At 45.8% G+C, this 25,901-nt stretch overlaps 1 long non-coding RNA gene and 1 pseudogene across 1 annotated transcript; one reads left to right on the plus strand and one right to left on the minus strand.

Moving 5' to 3' along the window:
- Positions 1 to 14,761: 14,761 nt before the first annotated feature.
- Positions 14,762 to 16,851, plus strand: LOC123057986 (extracellular ribonuclease-like; annotated as a pseudogene).
- A 4,889-nt stretch (positions 16,852 to 21,740) lies between these two features.
- Positions 21,741 to 25,391, minus strand: LOC123057987 (uncharacterized). Its single transcript, XR_006427021.1, has 4 exons — positions 23,840 to 25,391; positions 23,661 to 23,769; positions 22,261 to 23,329; positions 21,741 to 22,181 (listed from the first exon to the last, which is right to left on the minus strand). It is a non-coding gene; the product is annotated as an uncharacterized lncRNA (long non-coding RNA).
- Between the last annotated feature and the right edge of the window lie 510 nt (positions 25,392 to 25,901).

Below are 25,901 nucleotides of genomic sequence, written 5' to 3' on the forward strand. Positions count from 1 at the left end.
TTTTAGTAGGAGCTTGATCAGAAGTATCTTGATCATCATCACTAACTTCCTCTCTAGTCGGTGCAGGCACCTCAGGAACATTTTCTTGAGTTGCGCCATTTTCCGGTTCAAGAGGTAATACTTCATCAAGTTCTACTTTCCTCCCACTTACTTCTTTCGAGAGAAACTCTTTCTCCAGAAAGGATCCATTCTTGGCAACAGAGATCTTGCCTTCGGATCTGAGGTAGAAGGTATACCCAATAGTTTCTTTAGGGTATCCTATGAAGACGCATTTTTCCGATTTGGGTTCGAGCTTTTCAGGTTGAAGTTTCTTGACATAAGCATCGCATCCCCAAACTTTTAGAAACGATAGCTTAGGTTTCTTCCCAAACCATAATTCATACGGTGTCGTCTCAACGGATTTCGATGGAGCCCTATTTAAAGTGAATGCGGCAGTCTCTAAAGCATACCCCCAAAAAGATAGCGGTAAATTGGCAAGAGACATCATAGATCGCACCATATCTAATAGAGTGTGATCACGATGTTCGGACACACCATTACGCTGAGGTGTTCCAGGCGGCGTGAGTTGTGAAACTATTCCACATTTTCTTAAGTGTGTGCCAAATTCATGACTCAAGTATTCTCCTCCACGATCTGATCGCAGGAACTTGATTTTCCTATCACGTTGATTCTCAACCTCACTCTGAAATTCTTTGAACTTTTCAAAGGTCTCAGACTTGTATTTCATTAAGTAGACATACCCATATCTACTCAAGTCATCAGTGAGGGTGAGAACATAACGATAGCCACCGCGAGCCTCAACACTCATTGGACCGCATACATCAGTATGTATGATTTCCAATAAGTTGGTTGCTCGCTCCATTGTTCCTGAGAACGGAGTCTTGGTCATTTTACCCATGAGGCATGGTTCGCACGTGTCAAATGATTCGTAATCAAGAGACTCTAAAAGTCCATCAGCATGGAGCTTCTTCATGCGTTTGACACCTATGTGACCAAGGCAGCAGTGCCACAAGTATGTGGGACTATCATTATCAATCTTACATCTTTTGGTACTTACACTATGAATATGTGTAGCATTACGCTCGAGATTCATAAAGAATAAACCATTCACCATCGGAGCATGACCATAAAACATATCTCTCATATAAATAGAACAACCATTATTCTCAGATTTAAATGAGTAGCCATCTCGAATTAAACGAGATCCTGATATAATGTTCATGCTCAAACTTGGCACTAAATAACAATTATTGAGGTTCAAAACTAATCCCGTAGGTAAATGTAGAGGTAGCGTGCCGACGGCGATCACATCGACCTTGGAACGATTCCCGACGCGCATCGTCACCTCGTCCTTCGCCAGTCTCCGTTTATTCCGCAGCTCCTATTTTGAGTTACAAATGTGAGCAACTGCACCGGTATCAAATACCCAGGAGCTACTACGAGTACTAGTAAGGTACACATCAATTACATGTATATCACATATACCTTTTGTTTTGTCGGCCTTCTTGTCCGCTAAGTATTTGGGGCAGTTCCGCTTCCAGTGACCACTTTCCTTGCAATAAAAGCACTCAGTCTCGGGCTTGGGTCCATTCTTTGGCTTCTTCCCGGCAGCTTGCTTGCCGGGCGCGGCAACTCCCTTGCCGTCTTTCTTGAAGGCTTTCTTACCCTTGCCCTTCTTGAACTTAGTGGTTTTATTCACCATCAACACTTGATGTTCCTTTTTGACTTCTACCTCTGCTGATTTCAGCATTGCAAATACTTCAGGAATGGTCTTTTCCATCCCCTGCATATTGAAGTTCATCACAAAGCTCTTGTAGCTTGGTGGAAGCGACTGAAGGATTCTGTCAATGACCGCGTCATCCGGGAGATTAAGTCCCAGCTGAGTCAAGCGGTTATGTAACCCAGACATTGTGAGTATGTGCTCACTGACAGAACTATTTTCCTCCATCTTACAGCTGAAGAATTTGTCGGAGACTTCATATCTCTCAACCCGGGCATGAGCTTTGGAAAACCATTTTCAGCTCTTCGAACATCTCATATGCTCCGTGTCTCTCAAAACGCTTTTGGAGCCCCGGCTCTAAACTGTAAAGCATGCCGCACTGAACGAGGGAGTAGTCATCGGTACGTGCCTGCCAAGCGTTCATAACGTCTTGTTCTGCAGGGAGAACAGGTGCGTCACCTAGCGGTGCTTGTAGGACATAATCTTTCTTGGCAGCTATGAGGATGATCCTCAGGTTCCGGACCCAGTCTGTGTAGTTGCTGCCATCGTCTTTCAGCTTGGTTTTCTCTAGGAACGCGTTGAAGTTGAGGACTACGTTGGCCATTTGATCTACAGGACATATTGTAAAGATTTTAGACTAAGTTCATGATAATTAAGTTCATCTAATCAAATTATAATGAACTCCCACTTAGATAGACATCCCTCCAGTCATCTAAGTATAACATGATCCGAGTTAACTAGGTCGTGTCCGATCATCACGTGAGACGGACTAGTCAATGTCGGTGAACATCTTCATGTTGATTGTATCTTCTATACGACTCATGCTCGACCTTTCGGTCTTCTGTGTACCGAGGCCATGTCTGTACATGCTAGGCTCATCAAGTCAACCTAAGTGTTTTGCATGTGCAAATCTGTCTTACACCCGTTGTATGTGAACGTTAGAATCTATCACACCCGATCATCACGTGGTGCTTCGAAACAACGAACTGTCGCAACGGTGCACAGTTAGGGGGAACACTTTCTTGAAATTATTATGAGGGATCATCTTATTTACTACCGTCGTTCTAAGCAAACAAGATGCAAAAACATGATAAACATCACATGCAATCAAATAATAATAGTGACATGATATGGCCAATATCACATAGCTCCTTTGATCTCCATCTTGGGGCTCCATGATCATCTTGTCACCGGCATGACACCATGATCTCCATCATCATGATCTCCATCATCGTGTCTCCATGAAGTTGCTCGCCAACTATTACTTCTACTAGTATGGCTAACGCGTTTAGCAATAAAGTAAAGTAATTTACATGGCGTTTCTCAATGACACGTAGGTCATACAAAAAATATAGACAACTCCTATGGCTCCTGCCGGTTGTCATACTCATCGACATGCAAGTCGTGATTCCTATTACAATAGCATGAACATCTCATACATCACATATAGATCATTCATCATTCATCACAACTTTGGCCATGTCATATCACAAAGCACTTGCTGCAAAAACAAGTTAGACGTCCTCTAATTGTTGTTCCAAGTTTTACGTCGCTGAAGTAGGGTTCTAGCAAGAACGTTTTCTTACCTACGTGAAAGACACAACGTGATTTGTCAACTTCTATTTACCCTTCATAAGGACCCTTTTCATCGAATCCGCTCCAACTAAAGTAGGAGAGACAGACACCCGCCAGCCACCTTATGCAACTTGTGCATGTTAGTCGGTGGAACCGGTCTCACGTAAGCGTACGTGTAAGGTTGGTCCGGGCTGCTTCATCCCACAATACCGTTGAAGCAAGATAAGACTAGTAGCGGCAAGAAAGTTGACAACATCAATACCCACAACAAATTGTGTTCTACTCGTGCAAGAGAACTACGCATAGACCTAGCTCATGATGCCACTGTTGGGGAACGTTGCAAAAAACAAAAATTTTCCTATGGTTTCACCAAGATCCATCTAGGAGTTCATCTAGCAACGAGTGATCGGATTGCATCTACATACCTTTGTAGATCACGCGTGGAAGCGTTCAAAGAACGGGGATGAGGAAGGCGTACTCGACGTGATCCAAATCACCGGAGATCCTAGCGCCGAACGGACGGCACCTCCGCGTTCAACACACGTACGGTCAGCGTAACGTCTCCTTCTTTTTGATCCAGCAAGAGGGAAGGAGAGGTTGAGGAAGATGGCTCCAGCAGCAGCACGACGGCGTGGTGGTGGTGGAGCTGCAGTACTCCGGCAGGGCTTCGCCAAGCACTATGGAGGAGGAGGAGGTGTTGGAGAGGGAGAGGGAGGCACCAAAGATCAAGGTATGAAGTCCTCCATCTCCCCACTATATATAGGAGGGCCAAGGGGGGGGGGCGCCGGCCCTAGGAGATCTAATCTCCTAGGGGGGTGCGGCCAAGGGGAGGAATCCCTCCTCCCCAAGGCACCTAGGGGTGCCTTCCCCCTTTGGGACTCTTCCCTCCTTGAAACCCTAGGCGCATGGGCCTCTTGGGGCTGGTGCCCTTGGCCCATGTAGGCCAAGGTGCACCCCCTACAGCCCATGTGGCCCCCCGGGACAGGTGGCCCCACCCGGTGGACCCCCGGGACCCTTCCGGTGGTCCCGGTACAATACCGGTGACCCCGAAACTTGTCCCGATGGCCGAAATAGCACTTCCTATATATAATTCTTTACCTCCGGACCATTCCAAAACTCCTCGTGACATCCGGGATCTCATCCGGGACTCCGAACAACATTCGGGTTACTGCATATACATAGCCCTATAACCCTAGCGTCACCGAACCTTAAGTGTGTAGACCCTACGAGTTCGGGAGACATGTAGACATGACCGAGATTGCTCTCCGGTCAACAACCAACAGCTGGATATGGATACCCATGTTGGCTCCCACATGCTCCTCGATGATCTCATCGGATGAACCATGATGTCGAGGATTCAAGCAACCCCGTATACAATTCCCTTTGTCAATCGGTATGTTACTTGCCCGAGATCCGATCGTCGGTATCCCAATACCTCGTTCAATCTCGTTACCGGCAAGTCACTTTACTCGTACCGTAATGCATGATCCCGTGACCAGACACTTGGTCACTTTGAGCTCATTATGATGATGCATTACCAAGTGGGCCCAGTGATACCTCTCCATCATACGGAGTGACAAATCCCAGTCTTGATCCGTGTCAACCCAACAGACACTTTCGGAGATACCTATAGTATACCTTTATAGTCACCCAGTTACGTTGTGACGTTTGGTACACCCAAAGCACTCCTACGGTATCCGGGAGTTACACGATCTCATGGTCTAAGGAAAAGATACTTGACATTGGAAAACTCTAGCAAAACGAACTATACGATCTTGTGCTATGTTTAGGATTGGGTCTTGTCCATCACATCATTCTCCTAATGATGTGATCTTGTTATCAATGACATCCAATGTCCATACTCAGGAAACCATGACTATCTGTAGATCAACGAGCTAGTCAACTAGAGGCTTACTAGGGACATGTTGGTGTCTATTATTCACACATGTATTACGATTTCCGGATAACACAATTATAGCATGAATAAAGACAATTATCATGAACAAGGAAATATAACAATAATGCATTTATTATTGCCCCTAGGGCATATTTCCAACATCTACATTGTGCTAGAACCCGTAGGGTCCGCACGCTTAAGGTTACGATGACAGCTATATTATGAGTTTATGCATTTTGATGTATCGAAGGTTGTTCAGAGTCCCGAATGTGATCACGGACATGACGAGGAGTCTCGAAATGGTCGAGACATAAAGATTGATATATTGGAAGCCTATGTTTGGATATCGGAAGTGTTCCGGGTGAAATCGGGATTTTACCGGAGTACGGGGAGGTTACCGGAACCCCCCGGGAGCTAAATGGGCCATGATGGGCCTTAGTGGAAAAGAGGAGAGGAAACCCTACATGGGCCACGCGCCCCTCCCCTCCCTTGGTCCGAATTGGACAAGGAGAGGGGGTCGGCCCCTCTCTCTCTTTTCCCCCCTCCACAAGTCCTATTCCAACTAGGATTGGGGGGGGGGGAATCCTACTCCCAGAGGGAGTAGGACTCTCCTGGCACGCCCTATGTGGCCGGCCAGCCTCCCCCCCCTTGATCCTTTATATACTGAGGCAGAGGCACCCTAGAACACACAAGTTGATCCACGTGATCTATTCCTTAGCCGTGTGCGGTGCCCCCAGCCGCCATAGTCCTCGATAATACTATAACGGAGTTTAGGCGAAGTCCTGCTGTTGTAGTGCATCAAGATCATCACCACACCGTCGTGCTGACGGAACTCTTCCCCGACACTTTGCTAGATCGGAGTCCGGGGATCGTCATCGAGCTGAACGTGTGCTAGAACTCGGAGGTGTCGTAGTTTCGGTGCTTGATCGGTCGGTTCGTGAAGACGTACGACTACATCAACCAAATGCTTCCGTTGTCGATCTACTAGGTATGTAGATCACACTCCCCCCCCCCTCGTTGCTATGCATCACATGATCTTGCGTGTGCGTAGGAATTTTTTTGAAATTACTACGAAACCCGACAGTGGCATCCGAGCCTAGGTTTTATATGTTGACGTTATATGCACGAGTAGAACACAAGTGAGTTGTGGGCGATATAAGTCATACTGGCTACCAGCATGTCATACTTTGGTTCGGCGGTATTGTTGGATGAAGCGGCCCAGACCGACATTACGCGTACGCTTACGCGAGACCGGTTCTCCCGACGTGCTTTGCACAGAGGTGGCTTGTGGGTGAAAGTTTCTCCAACTTTAGTTGAACCAAGTGTGGCTACGCCCGGTCCTTGCGAAGGTTAAAACGGAGTCAAATTGACAAACTATCGTTGTGGTTCTGATGCGTAGGTAAGATTAGTTCTTGCTTAAGCCCATAGCAGCCACGTAAAACTTGCAACAACAAAGTAGAGGACGTCTAACTTGTTTTTGCAGGGCATGTTGTGATGTGATATGGTCAAGACATGATGCTGAATTTTATTGTATGAGATGATCATGTTTTGTAACCGAGTTATCGGCAACTGGCAGGAGCCATATGGTTGTCGCTTTATTGTATGCAATGCAATCGCGATGTAATACTTTACTTTATCACTAAACGGTAGCGATAGTCGTAGAAGCACAAGCTTGGCGAGACGACAACGATGCTACGATGGAGATCAAGGTGTCACGCCGGTGACGATGGTGATCACGACGGTGCTTCGGAGATGGAGATCACAAGCACAAGATGATGATGGCCATATCATATCACTTATATTGATTGCATGTGATGTTTATCTTTTATGCATCTTATCTTGCTTTGATTGACGGTAGCATTATAAGATGATCTCTCACTAAATTATCAAGAAGTGTTCTCCCTGAGTATGCACCGTTGCGAAAGTTCTTCGTGCTGAGACACCACGTGATGATCGGGTGTGATAGGTTCTACGTTCAAATACAACGGGTGCAAAACAGTTGCACACGCGGAATACTCAGGTTATACTTGACGAGCCAAGCATATACAGATATGGCCTCGGAACACGGAGACCGAAAGGTCGAGCGTGAATCATATAGTAGATATGATCAACATAATGATGTTCACCAATGAAACTACTCCATCTCACGTGATGATCGGACATGGTTTAGTTGATTTGGATCACGTGATCACTTAGAGGATTAGAGGGATGTCTATCTAAGTGGGAGTTCTTAAGTAATATGATTAAATTGAACTTAAATTTATCATGTACTTAGTCCTGGTAGTATTTTGCAAATCATGTTGTAGATCAATAGCTTGCGTTGTTGCTTCCCTGTGTTTATTTTGATATGTTCCTAGAGAAAATTGTGTTGAAAGATGTTAGTAGCAATGATACGGATTGGATCCGTGATCTGAGGTTTATCCTCATTGCTGCACAGAAGAATTATGTCCTTGATGCACTGCTAGGTGATGGGCCTATTGCAGGAGCAGATGCAGACGTTATGAACGTTTAGCTAGCTCAATATGATGACTACTTGATAGTTTAGTGCACCATGCTTAACAGCTTAGAATCGGGACTTCAAAGACGTTTTGAACGTCATGGACCATATGAGATGTTCCAGGAATTGAAGTTAATATTTCAAGCAAATACCCGAGTTGAGAGATATGAAGTCTCCAACAAGTTCTATAGCTAAAAGATGGAGGAGAATTGCTCAACTAGTGAGCATGTGCCCAGATTGTCTAAGTACTACAATCGCTTGAATCAAGTGGGAGTTAATCTTCCAGATAAGATAGTGATTGACAGAATTCTCTAGTCACCATCACCAAGTTAGTAGAACTTCGTGATGAACTATGATATGCAAGGGATAACGGAAACGATTACCAAGCTCTTCGTAATGCAGAAATTGACGAAGGTAGAAATCGAGAAAAACATCAAGTGTTGATGATAGACAAGACCACTAGTTTCAAGAAAAGGGCAGAGGGAAGAAGGGGAACTTCAAGAAGAACAGCAAGAAAGTTGCTGCTCAAGTGAAGAAGCCCAAGTCTGGTCCTAAGCCTGAGACTAAGTGTTTCTACTGCAAAGGGACTGGTCACTGGAAGCGGAACTGCCCCAAGTGATTGGCAGATAAGAAGGATGGCAAAGTGAACATAAGTATATTCGATATACATGTTTTTGATGTGTACTTTACTAGTGTTTATAGCAACCCCTCAGTATTTGATACTAGTTCAGTTGTTAAGATTAGTAACTCGAAACGGGAGTTGCAGAATAAACAAAGACTAGTTAAGGGTGAAGTGACGATGTGTGTTGGAAGTTGTTCCAAGATTGATATGATCATCATCACACACTCCCTATACTTTCGGGATTAGTGTTGAACCTGAATAAGTGTTATTTGGTGTTTGCGTTAAGCATGAATATGATTTGATCATGTTTATTGTAATACGGTTATTCATTTAAGTAAAAGAATAAATTGTTGTTCTGTTTACATGAATAAAACCTTATATGGTTACACACCCAATGAAAATAGTTCGTTGGATCTCGATCGTAGTGATACACATAATCATAATATTGAAACCAAAAGATGCAAAGTTAATAATGATAGTGTAACTTATTTGTAGCACTGCCGTTTAGGTCATATTGGTGTAAAGCGCATGAAGAAACTCCATGCTGATGGGATTTTGGAATCACTTGATTATGAATCACTTGATGCTTGCGAACCATGCCTCATGGGCAAGATGAATAAGACTCCATTCTCCGGAGCGAGCAACTGACTTATTGGAAATAATACATACTGATGTATGCGGTCCGATGAGTGTTAAGGCTCACGGCAAGTATCGTTATTTTCTGAACTTCACAGATGATTTGAGCAGATATGGGTATATCTACTTGATGAAACATAAGTCTGAAACATTTGAAAGGTTCAAAGAATTTCAGAGTGAAGTGGAAAATCATCATAACAAGAAAAATAAGGTTTCTACGATCTGATCGCGGAGACAAATATTTGAGTTACGAGTTTGGTCTTCAATTAAAACAATGTGGAATAGTTTCACAAACTCATGCCACCTGGAACACCACAGCATAATGGTGTGTCCGAACGTCATAACCGTACTTTATTGGATATAGTGCAATCTATGATGTTTCTTACTGATTTACCACTATCATTTTGGGGTCATGCATTAGAGACAGCTGCATTCACGTTAAATAGGGCACCATCAAAATCCATTGAGACGACGCCTTATGAACTGTGGTTTGGCAAGAAACCAAAGTTGTCGTTTCTTAAAGTTTGAGGTTGCAATGCTTATGTGAAAAAGTTTCAACCTGATAAGCTCAAACCCCAATCGGAGAAATGTGTCTTCATAGGATATCCAAAGGAAACTATTGGATACACCTTCTGTCACAGATCCGAAGGCAAGACTTTTGTTGCTAAATTCAGAAACTTTCTAGAGAAGGAGTTTCTCTCAAAAGAAGTGAGTGGGAGGAAAGTAGAAAACTTGATAAGGTAATTGTACCTTCTCCCTTATTGGAAAGTAGTTCATCACAGAAATCTGTTCTTGTGACTACTACACCAATTAGTGAGGAAGCTAATGATGATGATCATGTAACTTCAGATCAAGTTACTACCGAATCTCGTAGGTAAACCAGAGTGAGATCCGCACCAGAGTGGTACGGTAATCCTGTTCTGGAAGTCATGTTACTAGACCATGACGAACTTGCGAACTATGAGGAAGCGATGATGAGCCCAGATTCCGCGAAATGGTTTGAGGCCATGAAATCTGAGATATGATCCATGTATGAGAACAAAGTATGGACTTTGATGGATTTGCCCGATGATCGGCAAGCCATAGAAAATAAATGGTTCTTCAAGAGGAAGACGGACGCTGATAGTAGTGTTACTATCTACAAAGCTAGACTTGTCGAAAAATGTTTTTGACAAAGTTCAAGGTGTTGACTACGATGAAATTTTCTCACTCGTAGCGATGCTTAAGTCTGTCCAAATCATGTTAGCAATTGCCGCAATTTTATGAAATCTGGCAAATGGATAAACAAAACTACATTCCTCAATGGATTTAAAGAAGAGTTGTATATGATACAACCAGAAGGTTTTGTCAATCCTAAAGGTGCTAACAAAATATGCAAGCTCCAGCGATCCATCTATGGACTGGTGCAAGCATCTCGGAGTTGGAATATATGCTTTGATAAGTTGATCAAAGCATATAGTTTTATACAGACTTACGGTGAAGCCTCTATTTATAAGAAAGTGAGTGGGAGCACTACAGCATTTCTGATAAGTATATGTGAATGACATATTGTTGATCGGAAATAATGTAGAATTATTTTGCAAAGCATAAAGGAGTGTTTGAAAGGAATTTTTCAAAGAAAGACCTCAGTGAAGCTGCTTACATATTGAGTATCAAGATCTATAGAGATAGATCAAGACGCTTGATAAGTTTTTTCAACGAGTACATACCTTGACAAGATTTTGAAGTAGTTCAAAATGGAACAGTCAAAGAAAAAGTTTCTTGCCTGTGTTACAAGGTGTGAAGTTGAGTAAGACTCAAAGCCCGACCACGGCAGAAGATAGAAAGAGAATGAAAGTCATTCCCTATGCCTCAGCCATAGGTTCTATAAAGTATGCCATGCTTTGTACCAGATCTATTGTATACCCTACACTGTGTTAAGCAAGGGAGTACAATAGTGATCTAAGAGTAGATCACTAGACATCGGTCAAAATTATCCTTAGTGGAATAAGGAAATATTTCTCAATTATGGAGGAGAAACAAAAAGGTTCGTCGTAAAAAGTTACGTCGATGCAAGTTTTGACACAGATCTGGATGACTCTAAGTCTCGATCTAGATACATATTAAAAGTGGGAGCAATTAGCTAGAGTAGCTCCATGCAGAGCATTGTAGACATAGAATTCGCAAAATACTTACGGATCTATATGTGACAGACCCGTTGACTAAAAATTATCTCACAAGCAAAACATGATCACACCTTAGTACTCTTTGGGTGTTAATCACATAAACGATGTGAACTAGATTACTGACTCTAGTAAACCCTTTGAGTATAGGTCACATGACAATGTGAACTATGGGTGTTAATCACATGGTGATGTGAACTATTAGTGTTGAATCACATGGCGATGTGAACTAGATTATTGACTCTAGTGCAAGTGGGAGACTGAAGGAAATATGCCCTAGAGGCAATAATAAAGTTATTATTTATTTCCTTATATCATGATAAATGTTTATTATTCATGCTAGAATTGTATTAACCGGAAACATAATACATGTGTGAATACATAGACAAACAGAGTGTCACTAGTATGCCTCTACTTGACTAGCTCGTTAATCAAAGATGGTTATGTTTCCTAACCATGAACAAAGAGTTGTTATTTGATTAACGAGATCACATCATTGAGAGAATGATCTGATTGACATGACCCATTCCATTAGCTTAGCACCCGATCGTTTAGTACGTTGCTATTGCTTTCTTCATGACTTATACATGTTCCTATAACTATGAGATTATGCAACTCCCGTTTACCGGAGGAACACTTTGGGTACTACCAAATGTCACAATGTAACTGGGTGATTATAAAGGAGTACTATAGGTGTCTCCAAAGGTACATGTTGGGTTGGCGTATTTCGAGATTAGGTTTTGTCACTCCGATTGTCGGAGAGGTATCTCTGGGCCCTCTCGGTAATGCACATCACTTAAGCCTTGCAACTAAATGAGTTAGTTGCAGGATGATGTATTACAGAACGAGTAAAGAGACTTGCCGGCAACGAGATTGAACTAGGTATTGGAATACCGACGATCGAATCTCGGGCAAGTAACATACCGATGACAAAGGGACCGACGTATGTTGTTATGCGGTCTGACCGATAAAGATCTTCGTAGAATATGTAGGAGCCAATATGGGCATCCAGGTCCCGCTATTGGTTATTGACAGGAGACATGTCTCGGTCATGTCTACATTTTTCTCGAACCCGTAGGGTCCGCACGCTTAAGGTTACGATGACAGTTATATTATGAGTTTATGCATTTTGATGTACCGAAGGTTGTTAGGAGTCCCGGATGTGATCACGGACATGACGAGGAGTCTCAAAATGGTCGAGACATAAAGACTGATATATTGGAAGCCTATGTTTGGATATCGGAAGTGTTCTGGGTGAAATCGGGATTTTACCGTAGTACCGGGAGGTTACCGGAACCCCCCGGGAGCTAAATGGGCCATGATGGGCCTTAGTGGAAAAGAGGAGAGGCAGCCCTACATGGGCCGCGCGCCCCTCCCCTCCCTTGGTCCGAATTGGACAAGGAGAGGGGGCCGGCCCCTCTCTCTCTTTTCTCCCCTCCACAAGTCCTATTCCAACTAGGATTGGGGGGGGGGGAATCCTACTCCAAGAGGGAGTAGGACTCTCCTGGCACGCCCTCTGTGGCCGGTCAGCCTTCCCCCCTTGATCCTTTATATACTGAGGCAGAGGCACCCTAGAACACACAAGTTGATCCACGTGATCTATTCCTTAGCCGTGTGCGGCGCCCCCAGCCACCATAGTCCTCGATAATACTGTAGCGGCGTTTAGGCGAAGCCCTGCTGTTGTAGTGCATCAAGATCGTCACCACGCCGTCGTGCTGACGGAACTCTTCCCCAACACTTTGCTGGATCGGAGTCCAGGGATCGTCATCGAGCTGAACGTGTGCTAGAACTCGGAGGTGCCGTAGTTTCGGTGCTTGATCGGTCGGTTCGTGAAGACGCACGACTACATCAACCAAACGCTTCCGTTGTCGATCTACTAGGTATGTAGATCACACTCCCCCCCCCTCGTTGCTATGCATCACATGATCTTGCGTGTGCGTAGGAATTTTTTTGAAATTACTACGAAACCCAACAACATGACCATCTACTTATGTATGAGACTTATGTCTATTCTATATATGAGACAAATGACTATGTACTTATGTATGAGACATATGCCTACTTTATTTTAGTACTCTGTTATCCGAACTACAACATCATATTTAGATAGAACATAATGCTCGTACAACAAGACAGTATAAACAACTAGATAGAACTACATCTAAATTAACAGTACATACGACTAAAATTACAACATACATCATAAAAACTACATGAAGTCATCATCGTCATCCTCCGTCGATGCAGAACTCTTGCCCTTCGAGGATGTAGAACTCTTACCCTTGGACGATGCAGAACTCTTGCCCTTCGAGGATGCAGTACTCTTGCCCTTGGACGATGCAAAACTCTTGCTCTTTGACGATGCAGAACCCGGAAGCGGCGGCATGAAGATATCATCTTCGTCCTCGTTCTCCTCAGTCCATAAAAATGGATGCTTTTCTGCAGTCCTTCTGAAAGTTTCACTCTCCGGCTCCACTACCTTCTTCCACCTTGCATGCAACCTAAGAAGTTCTATACGTACCTCCACATAGATCCTTTCAGGCCACCCAGACATACGTAATTTATGAGCCAACTCATTCATTATGGTGTCATTACCGGTGAGTTCGTCCCATGGAACTATCCTATTGTCCATCCTGAAATCGGTAGCTAGCCTCAGAAGAGTCCTGCTCATCTCAGGGTGAAAACTACGATCAAAAGGATAATGGGACATCTCAACTACACTACACTGGAATGCTTATCCTCCTCTGTCTGAAGGGGGTTTTATAGGTAGGGATGAGAAAATGGCGGGAAAGAACGACTGCGGTATGGCGGGAAATGATTGGCGGGAAACGGGTGGCGGGAAAGAGCTGGCGCGAACATATGGCGGGAAACGGGTTGTGGGAAAGAGTTGGCACGAACATATGGCGGGAAAGAGTTGGCGCGAACATATGGCGGGAAAATATTACGGGCAAAGGGTTGCACGAAATACGTCGTAGTTTATAAAAAAAATCCAGGGAGTGTTCGGGAAAAAAATGGTGGCATGCACCAGTCAGCCCACAGCAGGCCAATTAGTCCCTGTCGGCCCGCAGCTGACCAATTAGTCGCTGTCGACCCACAGCAGGCCAATTAGACTCTGTCGACCCACTACTGGCCAACTGGACCTGAACTGGTGGCCGACTGGCCAATCGGCCAGCAGCTAGCCGATATGGTCTCAGTCGGCCTGCTGTGGGCCGACTAGGTCTACTCGGCCTGCTGCGGGCCGACGGTGTATTATTTTCGAAAATTATTTTTTGAGCGTAATATTTGTGCAAATTAATAAAAAAATGTATTATTTAAAAAAAAATAGCCATTTTCGAGATAGAGGAGCCTTTGAACGGCCGCCGCCGCGGGCGGCGACGAAGAAATGTTGGCCTTCGCCGCCGTTATCTTCTCCCCCGCTCCCGGCACGCTCTCCGGTAGAACAATCCGCTCCCCTTCTGTCTCCCGCCCAATCCTCGCTCGATGCGTTAAGAAAACCACCCCGGAACCACCCCAGTCCATCTTGTTCTCACTGGGATCCGCGCGCTCCTGCCGCCGGCCATGGTTGCCACGTTGCCTCCGCGCGCTCGCCGCCGCCGCCGCTCTCGCGCTCGTGCTCTGTCCTCGGGATATCATCCCTGCCCATGCCTCCTCCATGGGCGAGCGTCTGAAGCCGAGTACCCCGTATCCCTGCGAAGACGTCCGGAGGTATTACGAGGGCATGGAGGGCTTATCCGGTGACGTGCTGATGGCGAAGCTCGGCGCTGTCGTCTCGCCTCACGCCTCACTGCGCTACAAAGATGTTGGTTTGCCTCTAGCTATCTGCTTTCGTGCTCATTTGGTGAAATACATTTGGGTTGGAATGAGCAGACAATGATTACAAGTGATGTATGGATCTTTAGTAGGTGTGGGAAGCGCTCAAGATTCTGGATGCAGCTGATGCAGACCACCCAGAAGCCTCCTCTGAAGTGTATGCTTCTCTCCAACAGTCTATAACAGTCTAATATATCACTTGCTCTTGGTTACTCACTTGATTTAAGCTGCGGTGCTTTGTTCCAGGATCGAGATATACTAGCAGAGAGCCGTGCCGAAGCTCTTGGCAGGCAAGTCGGATGGATGGAACAGTGAGTTGCGTAATTGCATTCTGAAATTTTGCTCGACTTGTCAAGACAGGATGGGTTCATCTTTTCTTTGCGTTATTTCCTAGCCATATTTTGTGCATTTTGCTGTGTAGGAGAACACCTCTGGCCGCGATCATATGGGCTAACCCGCCGTCCTTCTCTAACCGATCTGCACAACATTCGTCCTGCGGATGCCAATGGTCAGTTGGTTTGTACGGTGTAGTTGATCCAAAGTACTCCATGAGCATAGAAAACTCCTCTTTCAGTATGATAACAGTGCTCCATCAGTGACAGATTTAATGGTTTGCTTTCTTGCCTGAGGAGAAACAAATGTTTATCTGAATATAGAAATGCTGTTTCAGTGAATTCGTCCAGGGGAAACAAGTATTATGGAGGATGTGCGGCGACGTCGAAAAAATGTGCAAGGCCAGCAAATCGTGAAGCTGCACCTGACACTGAAACAGACAGTGAAAGATGGGCACCCCCTTTTCAGGTATTAAAAACCTTTGTCCAAATAATGAAACACACATGTGTTATCCAGATTGTTCATCCATATTTGTGTCACATTTTATATGACCTATAATATTCGTTTGAGCAATATCTTCAGTTGCAAGAACTGAGAACTGCACTTATGTGCCATAAATAGGAGGGACTTATTCTAAAAATGGGTTTCAAGTTTCAGATTATATTAAATTAGTTGGAATGTCAACTGCAACCAGTGAAAGTCCAGTAGCACATCTGTACATGAATACCACTGGGCTTTGACCATGTGAAGAGCAATTGTTCTTGTAAGGTTTCACAATTTGGAGTACCAATGTTTCCAGGTTTTTTATTTTATTTTTTACTTTCTTCAGGTGCGTGGAGATGTAGCTAGGTCCCTGATGTACATGGCTGTGAGCTATGGATCTGGACAGAAAGATGCAGCCCCACATTTGGAACTTTCGGATTCGCCAAGTATTCGTAAGTAGTTCATACATCTGGTGTATTTTTTCATAACATTTTCTTTTTTTTTTTGACTAACTGAGATAAATTAGTAGTATTCTCACCAATCATCTCCTTTTGAGCAACACAATGCAGCAGGAGAGGCTCCTGGTGCTTTCTTAAATTAAAAATTAATGTTCATTGTACAGAGGGTCAACAAAAAGGCTACATTGTGGGGGGAGGGAAATAAAACTAAGTTTAAGAATTGCCTGGTTATAGCTAGATGGCTGCAGAAGATCATTCAGATTTCAAGGTAGTGGTGATTTTTGTATTGGTATAGATATAGATATATAAGAGATATATTGGCCTGACACACACATGTATTATTAGCTGCATACATGATATATGTCAATTATTTCATACTTCAGTCACATTGCATTGCTTCTTTAGTAATGCCAAATATTTGTTGCTTGTTTATTTAGAAAGGAGGAGGATGGGCCTCCTTTCAGCTCTTCTACAATGGAATGAACTAGATCCACCATCGAGATCAGAGCAACGCCGGAATGATAGAGTTTGTAGCCTTTACCAGCACAACCGAAATCCTTTTGTCGATCATCCAGAGTATGCTAATCTTATATGGAGGAACACACCTAGCAAAATTCCAAGTGTGACCGGAAAAATAGTGAAAGGCTTGGGTCAATGAGTTCCACTACAAAAACAAAGGGAAATATGAGAATGAGGTGCTCGGTCATTGGTTGACCCTATTTTCTCTGGTATTTCTTGTTTTGTTTGATTATAGCTCCTTGAAATGAATGGTGAACACACTTGCAGGTGACAACAAATTACTACTCCCTCCGTTCCTAAATATTTGTCTTTCTAGACATTTCAAATGACTACTACATACGGATGTATGTAGACATATTTTAGAGTGTAGATTCACTCATTTTGCTCCGTATGTAGTCACTTGTTGAAATGCCTAGAAATACAAGTATTTAGGAACGGAGGGAGTAGTTATGTGATGCAACATATTATAGTTCGAAGAAATTATAAAGGGAAACCTATGGGGAATTTAATCACAAAGGCCGCCATCTCTGCCAATGTTTGAAGACATGCGGTTGTAGTCAGAGGCACATTTGGGCGGGAAAAAAATGAATAAGCCCAGGCAAAAAAGATAGAAATTAAAAATACAAATAAAAGTGAACAAAAGAAAAATATTGAAAAAAGATATTAAACAATTTAGCAAAAGAGTTGCACACTGGGGGTGAACATCCAACTACGCACAACCCAGGAGTGGGCAACTATAGTTATGCGCGAGAGAAATTGCATAAATAATTGTGTAATACGTATTAAATAGTGTTCAATTCTTCATATAACAAGTACTTTTATATATTTGTATATGATTTTATAACTATTCATGTATATTGAAAAAAAACCTTTAGTAAATATGAAATGGGAAAACAGAAAAAGAAAAAGAAAACTAAAACTAGAAAGGAAATAGAAAAGGGAAAACATAATTTATTTTGAAGAAACCAGAGAAAAAGAAGATCAAACCAAAAAGTCTGCCTATGTAGGAACCTCACGTGGGTCAGTTTCGGAAAGGTACAACCAAATGCATTTACCAAAAAGAAAATGGGCCACAACAACATCCCAATAAAAACAAAAACTGAAAAAAGAAATGAAGATAACAATACTAGCATGTGAGACCTGATGACCTATTAATAAAGCCCATACAACAAAACAAAAGGCCACACGAAGAAAATAGAAAAAGCCCAAGCCTATGCATGCAACTTGAACGCATTTATCGTGAACACGAACATTTAGGACGTGTTCGGAAATGGTCCAGCTCCTCCGGATCCTCAACTTCCGCTCCTCCACCAGAAATGCAGCTCCTTGTAGAAAATAGCGCTAGTAAAATATGTTCGGTAGGTAGCTCTGCTCCTGATTTATTTTTTTTGGAAAGCAGCTCTTGATTCATATGGAGCCAAACAGAAACGAGCGAGTTGGGTGAGGAAACAGAAACGAGCAAGTTGGGTGTGGCCATGCGAACCGTTTTCACTTGGCAGTGGCAGTCTCTTCGTAAATATTATCAACTCCGTGATTTAAGGATCTGAGAGCCCGGAAATTGCTACTCCGCGTAATTGCGCTGCAACCAGCTTCGCTCCACATTTTCAGCTCTCGGAGTTTGACTGTTCGGCGTCGCTCCACCAACTCTTGGAGCGAAGCCGAGGAGCGGAGAGCATCCGAACATGCTCTTAATTAATTATTTCATTGATCCGACGGCCGGTGAGTTAGAATGAGTCCTGGCAATATCTCAGTCGAAGAAGTAGCAACACCGTATAGAAAAAACGTTGGTGCATATAGAGATGATTGATATCTACTCCCTCTGTTTCGAATTATTTGTCTTGAATTTATTTAGATATAGATATATTTAGACTCATTTTAGTGATAGATACACGTATCTAGACAAATCTGAGACAGGTAATTTGAAACGGAGGAAGTAGTAGCCATCAAGCACGACTCTGTACTGACTACTGACTACTGACTAGTCTCTGTCCACGATAGGACGAGACCGGGAAGCGCGTTTGATACTTCGAACGCTCCCCACGCCTCCTCAGATATGATCATGGCCAACTGGGTACTAGCTTCCAAGTTCCAACTCGCTTAGTGACAAGGTGTTTTTTTTTACTTTTGCTGATTTTTTTAGATAGACATATTGTGATCCGGCACATGTAAAAGAGCAACACAAGAAATATGCAATGAATAATCTCTCGCCTTCTACCTTTTTAGAAAGAAAGGTGGTAAGGGCATCTCCAGCCGTTGGCCCCTCAGGAGGGGCAAAAAATTGCCTCCTGGGGGCGCACCGGCGCTAAACCGCGCACTGGGGGCGTGATGCCCCCAGTCGCGGCCCCTCACGGGATTTTAAAAAAGTCAAATACGGCGCAAACACGACTCAAATATAACGCAAACATCGGTGAGTTCGTTCAAATTTAAACATACTTTACAAAAAAAGGGAAAACTACCGCGGGCTACCCCCGCCGTCTCCCTCGCCGCCCGCCCACGCGGTTCTACATGCCGAGGAGGCGGTAGAACCGCGTGTAGTCAACGCCGTCGTCGTCGTCGTCGTTGTCGCCCCCGCCGACGCCTCCGCCGTCCCTGCTGCATCCCTCCCCCAGTTGGCGCGGCGGGTTGGACGGTCCGGGGGCGTCGTCGTCGTCGCTGAGGACCACGACGTCGTGCTCGTCCTCGCGCCCACGCTTGCGGGCGGCGATCTCCTCCAGGGCCCGGCGCTGCCGGACCATCTCGTCGCGGAGGTAGTCGTCCCGCGCCCACTGCAGGGCGTCCTCGTCGGAGAAGCCACGCCGGGCTATCTCCTCGTACTCCACGGGGAGGCCGGGCTCCGGCTTGGGCTCCGGCTTGGGCTCGACGAGGACGAAGCGGCCGGTGGGGGAGGCGTTGTCGCCGATGCGGACGCCGGAGCTGCGGGTGCGCGCGCTGACAGTCGCGCCCTGGGGCTTCGGCTTGACGGGGCGGAGGTGGAGGCAGGGGGAGCCACCGGACGAGGAGGAGGACCCCCCGGTCTCCATGCGCCTCGGGGTCCAGGAGCTTCCCCGGCGGCGTGTGAAGGACGGGGGAGCGGGGTACTCGAGGCGCGGCGTGTTGCCGCCCTCGATGTACTCGAGGACGACCTCCAACGTGCGCCCGGGCACGCCCCACCACCGACGCCGGCCGACGGCGTTGAGCCTACTGGAGGGCTCGACGCCGTTGGTGGCCTCGACCTGCTCGGCGTGACGGCGGCGGAAGTAGGGCTCCCAGAGCGGGCTGTCGGGGACGTACCGTGGCCCCTCCCTCGCCGCACGCGGCAGGGACGAGCGGATGTGTGCGATCTCCGCACGCCGCGCCGCGCCGGTGGGTATCGGGGGCACCGGCACGCCGCCGGCGCTGATCCTCCACGCCCCGGGTACCCGCATGTCCGGCGGAACCGGGTACTCGGCCTCGAAAAGGAGGCGAGCCTCGCTCTCGTGAAGATGGCGGCGGCCGAAGCCGTTCGCCGCCACGCCGTCGCCTGGGAAGCGCTCGGCCATGGGTACTGGAGACGGCGAGAGAGGGGAGAGGGAGGAACGACGACGGCGTGAGAGAGGCGAGGGAGGAACGACGACGACGAGAGAGTACGAGTCGCCGAGTGCTCTGGGGCGCGTCTTATATAGGCCGAGGCGCCGCCCGTGCGCGAGCCGCCGTGAGTACGCGTGGCGGGCGAGGGACGCACGTCATCCGGTCTTCGCTGTGCCACCCGTGAGGCATCAATGGTGCAGGCTGACCGGCGCGGCAGCGCGACAGCTTTGGCATTGATTCGCCGCGGGAAACGAGGCGATGAGGACGACGAAGGGCCGAGAAGAGGGTAGAGTCGCTGACGCGGCGGGCCCGCGGCTGTTTCGCGCCAAAACAGTTCGCCCCGACGCCCCCCAGCGCGCCGGGTTCGGCCTGGGTCCGCCGCCGCTGTTTTCGGCCCAAGCCGACGAAAATCGGGCTCCTAGGACGCGACTGGGCCGATTTTTCGGCGCCGGCGCAAAAAAAATGCCTGGGGAGGCCTTGCTGGGGGCGTGACTGGAGATGCCCTGAGGGTTTCCATGTAAGTGCCGCCACCTCCGATTCCGCTCTCGCCTCTGGATGCCTTCTAACGTCGACGAGCTTTGGTGACCCTGGTTTGAGAGTGGCCATGTCTGGGTCGTCCTAGTTTTGGGCATGGCTCAATCTAGATGTTTGGTCGCTAGTGGTGAGATGATGATGTCATCAACGGCATGGAATAAGATGTCTCCTTCCTGTCCTCGGTCCGACGATGCTGATTAGTGTTTTGTGGAGGACATATGGAGCTTCAGTAAGGGCCAGGTCTTAAGTCTAGCTTATGTCTATGCTTCGTCTAGGTAGGTGTTCTTGGCCGGCGTTGATTGGCGGAGTGGATGTCAACGGATCATGTTTTGGCCTTATTAGTACACATGTCCGTGCGTTGCACTGAGCGAAAAATGGCAGAACCTGCCTCCGATGCCATTATGCACCATTTTATATCCAATTGTAATAAACTTCAATGATAATGTTAAATGTTAAAATTTTCTTTTTTAAAATAGAAGGTAATGTTTACATAAGAATTGAAATATTTTTTAAGAATAGTTAACATTTTTATGAAATGTGAACACATTTATGACAAAGATCATTTTTCGAACAGATGCTTTTCTTGCAAAGAGTTTTTTAGGGGTAATAATGTTTTGTTTTTTGAGGTGTAATAGCATTTTTCTGTATAATATTTTTTTAATGTTTTGTTTATTGAAAATATATTTTTCTGCAGCTGTTTTTTGCACAACCCACATCATGTGATATTTAACAATGTACGTGTGATGCACGTTTAACAATGCAAAAAAATATTCTTAGTGGGATACTTAAGTGATGTGTTCATAGTTGGACTGTGAGCAAGGGTTATGTGGGTGTCAGGTTTGACAAAGTAGTGTGTAAAAAAAAGTTTGGCAAAATAGGGAGGTGATATATCCCAGTCTGGTATAACTGTCAGGAAAAATAAGAAACCAATGAAAAAAGAACTTAATATTAATAGACACATCAATATCAATAGAGACATCAACCATAGAGTTATGTATTCACATTTGCTATGATACATTTCAATATAATTTACATATATACATGAATCAAAGGTCAACGAAAAAGAGGTGCAACACTTAAAAATACAAGTGCTCGTCATTGTCGCCATGTGCTGCAGCTAATAATAGTAAAAAAAAAACCTGTGGTTCTCTAGGAAGTTGGAACAGCAACTTACTAATACCAATTCGGCAGCTACAGTGAGTTTATTCCTCTTGAAACATCCATGTGGTTGGCTCATGTTGCCCAGCCTTATTTTTAGAAAATGGTGCTATGTTCTGAAATTAGTACCACATTCGGAAATGACATCTTGTGGACTCTTGGAGTACAATCCAATTCAAATCAAATTAATCCACAACAGCTTAGGATTGAGTGACCAATAACAATTTTTATCTGAACACAACAATGACAGTGGAACAGGTTCAGTTAAACAACTCTAAGAGATTTATTTTTCTGCAGGGAAACAACTCACCTTTCCAAGAAGCAACCATGTATTCCTGTCCTCCTTGAAGTCTTAGAACTGCAGCCTCCACTTTGGCTACCAAGAGCAGCAACAGCAGCAGCGCGTCTCCGGGACTTTTTCCAGAAACTCGTCTCTAACATGATTTACATTTTCACTCGTGCCCACACATAGATTGACATGCTCAACACTCGTTAGTCTTGCTAATCTACAGTTTCTGGCAAACACGCGTTGAACCATTTTTCAGGACACTCGAAGAAAGCACCAAAATTTCCACGACTGAATCACAAATTCACAACCATCTAAGGAGCAGGTACATAAGTAAACCGATGCAATTTACAAAAACCATAATTAATCTTGGCTTGGCGCATCCTTTGCAGACTCAGTAGGACTGAAAATATCGTCCCTAGTCAATAATCTGAATAGTTGACTGCAAAACCTGTACAATCTGATGAGCATTGCAAATTTAAAGAGGTTCTAGAATAATTATTGAAGTGTTGAGAAGTGCCTAGTGCACATGAATAGAACCCCAATAGAACGCCAAAGGACCATCCCCAAAGCCAGAGAATCTCATCTCCAGTCAATCCAAAGATTAGTCAAATAAGAGTTATTAACAGTTCTTCATGCACTCATGTAGTCATAAGTTTAGTTTTGGTTGCCTAATCTTGGATCACACAACTGTCGGATGCAAGCTAAAACAAAGATGTGAAGAAAAAGATTGCTCTTTGTAATGTCAGATTGTGTGATCCTTTTGCTTGCAAACTCAATCTATGGTGCTTCAGATAGACTGAGGATCTGAACCAAAGTTACAAGAGTGTTCTTTCCCATGTAAATAAGCGTTGGAGATTCTTTCCCTGTTCCTATCTAACTTTGGATGCAAGAATCTGAATGTGTCATTGTAGAACTGCAATAATTGACTGAATTTAAACTTACACTTGATTGAGCACTTGAACTGTTGTTTTTTTTTTGCAGGCAACGCCCAAGTTGTTGTTGTCGCTGCAGCTCAAGATCCACGCCTTCCTGCTCTGGCTGTCCGTCGGCTTCCTGATGCATGTCCGCGTGCTGCTGATCAGCTCCAAGGCTGTAATCACATAATTAAGCAATGCACATATCAACTTACCGGACAACATGAAGGATAGATATCAATATTTTAGCAGATAAATTTAAGACTTAGATGCTCTGAATTTCATCATTTGCGAGAAAAATGATATTGTAAGGTACATCATTTTATTGTACAATCAGCTCTCCAAAAGCACCTAAATTTCAGTGTACAATCAGAATGGCTAAGAACCATTTGCTACAGAACTTACAGGTGTACCGAAAGATATTCATCAAGAGCTACTTAAACCATTTCATATATGAAGCGAAAATCAAGAATTACTGGCATTAAGGTAAACGGTCAATGCACATACCCAAAAATTTGAAGCAGCCAATTTGACTACGTTGGTCTAATGATCCTTCCATTAGTCTTCGTAGGAGCCAAGTTGTTAAAAAGTAGTACAAGGCAATATAATTTGTTAACTGCAGCAGAAACGGCCATTAGATTAGATTAGAAGATGATTCTGAAAACAATTTGGAGCCGAAACCAAACCTTGCTGAGCCCTCCACTGCCTCGCGTCCGCACATTCAAACGCACCATGCACGCAGCTCTCCTACGTCTGCTGAGTGTTGCCGGCGAGCTCCTTGGCGCCTCCAAGCGTGTGTGCTTGCTGGGGTGGAGAAGGGGAGCGAGGTTCGGTGATGTGGGCAACGATCGCTGGCTCGACTTGGTCTAAGGGCGAGCACGGGGCAGTCAGTGGGGGTGGCGACTCGGCGATGGGGCGGTCGGGCGGGCTCAGCGGCCGGGGCGGTGCCACGCTGCAGCCCGTTGAAGTGACCACCACTCCCTTCTCTCTCCCTCTGGCCTCTCATCTCCTTCCCGTTCTCTCTTTTCTCTCCCACTCATCTCTCTCTTCTCTCGCCGGCGTGGGCCATGGCGCGTCCACCAGCCATTGTGCTCCAAGCTCCGGCCGTCTTCCTTCCAGATCCGCCGCTTGCGCGCAATTTCCCACCGGATCCGGCCAGATCCGACAGGTCCTCGCCGACTGCACCATCGCAAGGCCGCCGTCAAGCTCGGCGTCGTGGGCGACGCCCCAGCCCTTCCCGCTCGCCCGCCTCTCCTCCATGCCTCTTCATTTTCTCCTCCTTCGTCTCCTCGCGTGGCTCCCGCCTCCCCCGCAGCTTGATCCGGCGCCGGAGCACAGCATCGCCTCCCCGATTCGCCTCCCCTCCCATGGCCGCCCCCTGCAAAAAAGAGTTAATTGCAGGGAACTATCATCATTTTTTTGCCATGCAGTACCAGCTCAGAGTCTAAGGCGTTAATGGATAGGTAGTATATACAAAACCGGATCTCTACAAACCAAGAAAACGGTGTAACAAAACTAAAATCCTGTTTGGCAACTCCAACTAATCCGCGTATGCAGAAAACTTAGTTTTCCAAAAACTCAGATTTCAGGTATATGGAAAAACGACTATTACTTGTTTTTCCACAAACGCGATTTACATAATCTGGATTCCAACGAAAACAGAGCGCGCTTCGTGGCCGGGATGAAGGGGGCACAACGAGGGCGCTTAGCCCGATGACCTCGGGGAGTAGAGCAATCGCTCGCCGGCGGCTGCGTGTGGAGTCGTGCTGGCCGGAGGGGACGCGAGATGCAGCCGGCGGAAGAGTCAGTACAGGAGGATGACGAACTCGGGGACCAGCGGAAGCCCTCGCCGGTGGCTGCGTGTGGAGTCGTGCAAGCTGGAGGGGACGCGAGATGCAGCCGGCGGAAGAGTCAGTACAGGGGGGTGACGAACTCGAGGACCAGCGGAAGCCCTTGCCGGTGGCTGCATGCGGAGTCGTGCAGGGGGATGACGAACTGGGGACCAGCGGAAGCCCTCGCCGGCGGCTGCGTTCAGAATAAGTGGAGGTCGGAGGGGAAGCGACGGGAGGAAGGGCCAGTGCAGGGGAGGGCGACAACCTCGGAGGCCAACGGAAGCCCTTGCCGTCGGCCATGCGTTGAGTCAGTGGAGTCCATGGGGAGGCAAGAAGTAGCCCGGAGAGATGACCTCCGATACCAGGGAAAGCGCCTGCTAAAGGTCGCACGCGGAGTAATGGAGGCCGGAAGAAACTACAGCAGCAGTCTTGAACGGTGGACTCGTATGATACGATATCAAGGTTGGAAGTCGCAAAGCAAAGAAGGTCACAAGTGAGGAAGTATAAGACTAATATTTGCTATCCAAACACAAAACTCTACGGACCCAGTTTATTATTTTCCTAACCCAAACAAAGTTTGCTGTAAACACGTTTTCCATAAAAAGGATAGCAAAACCGGTTTTCCTAGAAATCAGCTAAAAACTCGTTTTCTATAATCTTATCACTAATACTCAGTATCTAAACAACCACTAAGTGTTGCAAAACGATCTAAGCCATGTATAAACACGTATTGACAGTGTATATGACCGCCGGGACCTGTGTGCCAGGAGCAAACTTGGCATATATTTTTTTTACAGAAAACACCCTTGTTGTAAATTTAATCACTCAAAGCCCCGCTGCCTCCCCTGTCCCCCGCCACCTCGACCTTGCCGGCCTCCCCTCGCCGGAGACCAGTCGCTGGCTCGCCGGAGCAGCC

Source organism: Triticum aestivum, chromosome 3A, assembly GCF_018294505.1.
Source record: "Triticum aestivum cultivar Chinese Spring chromosome 3A, IWGSC CS RefSeq v2.1, whole genome shotgun sequence".
Lineage (NCBI taxonomy): Eukaryota > Viridiplantae > Streptophyta > Magnoliopsida > Poales > Poaceae > Triticum > Triticum aestivum.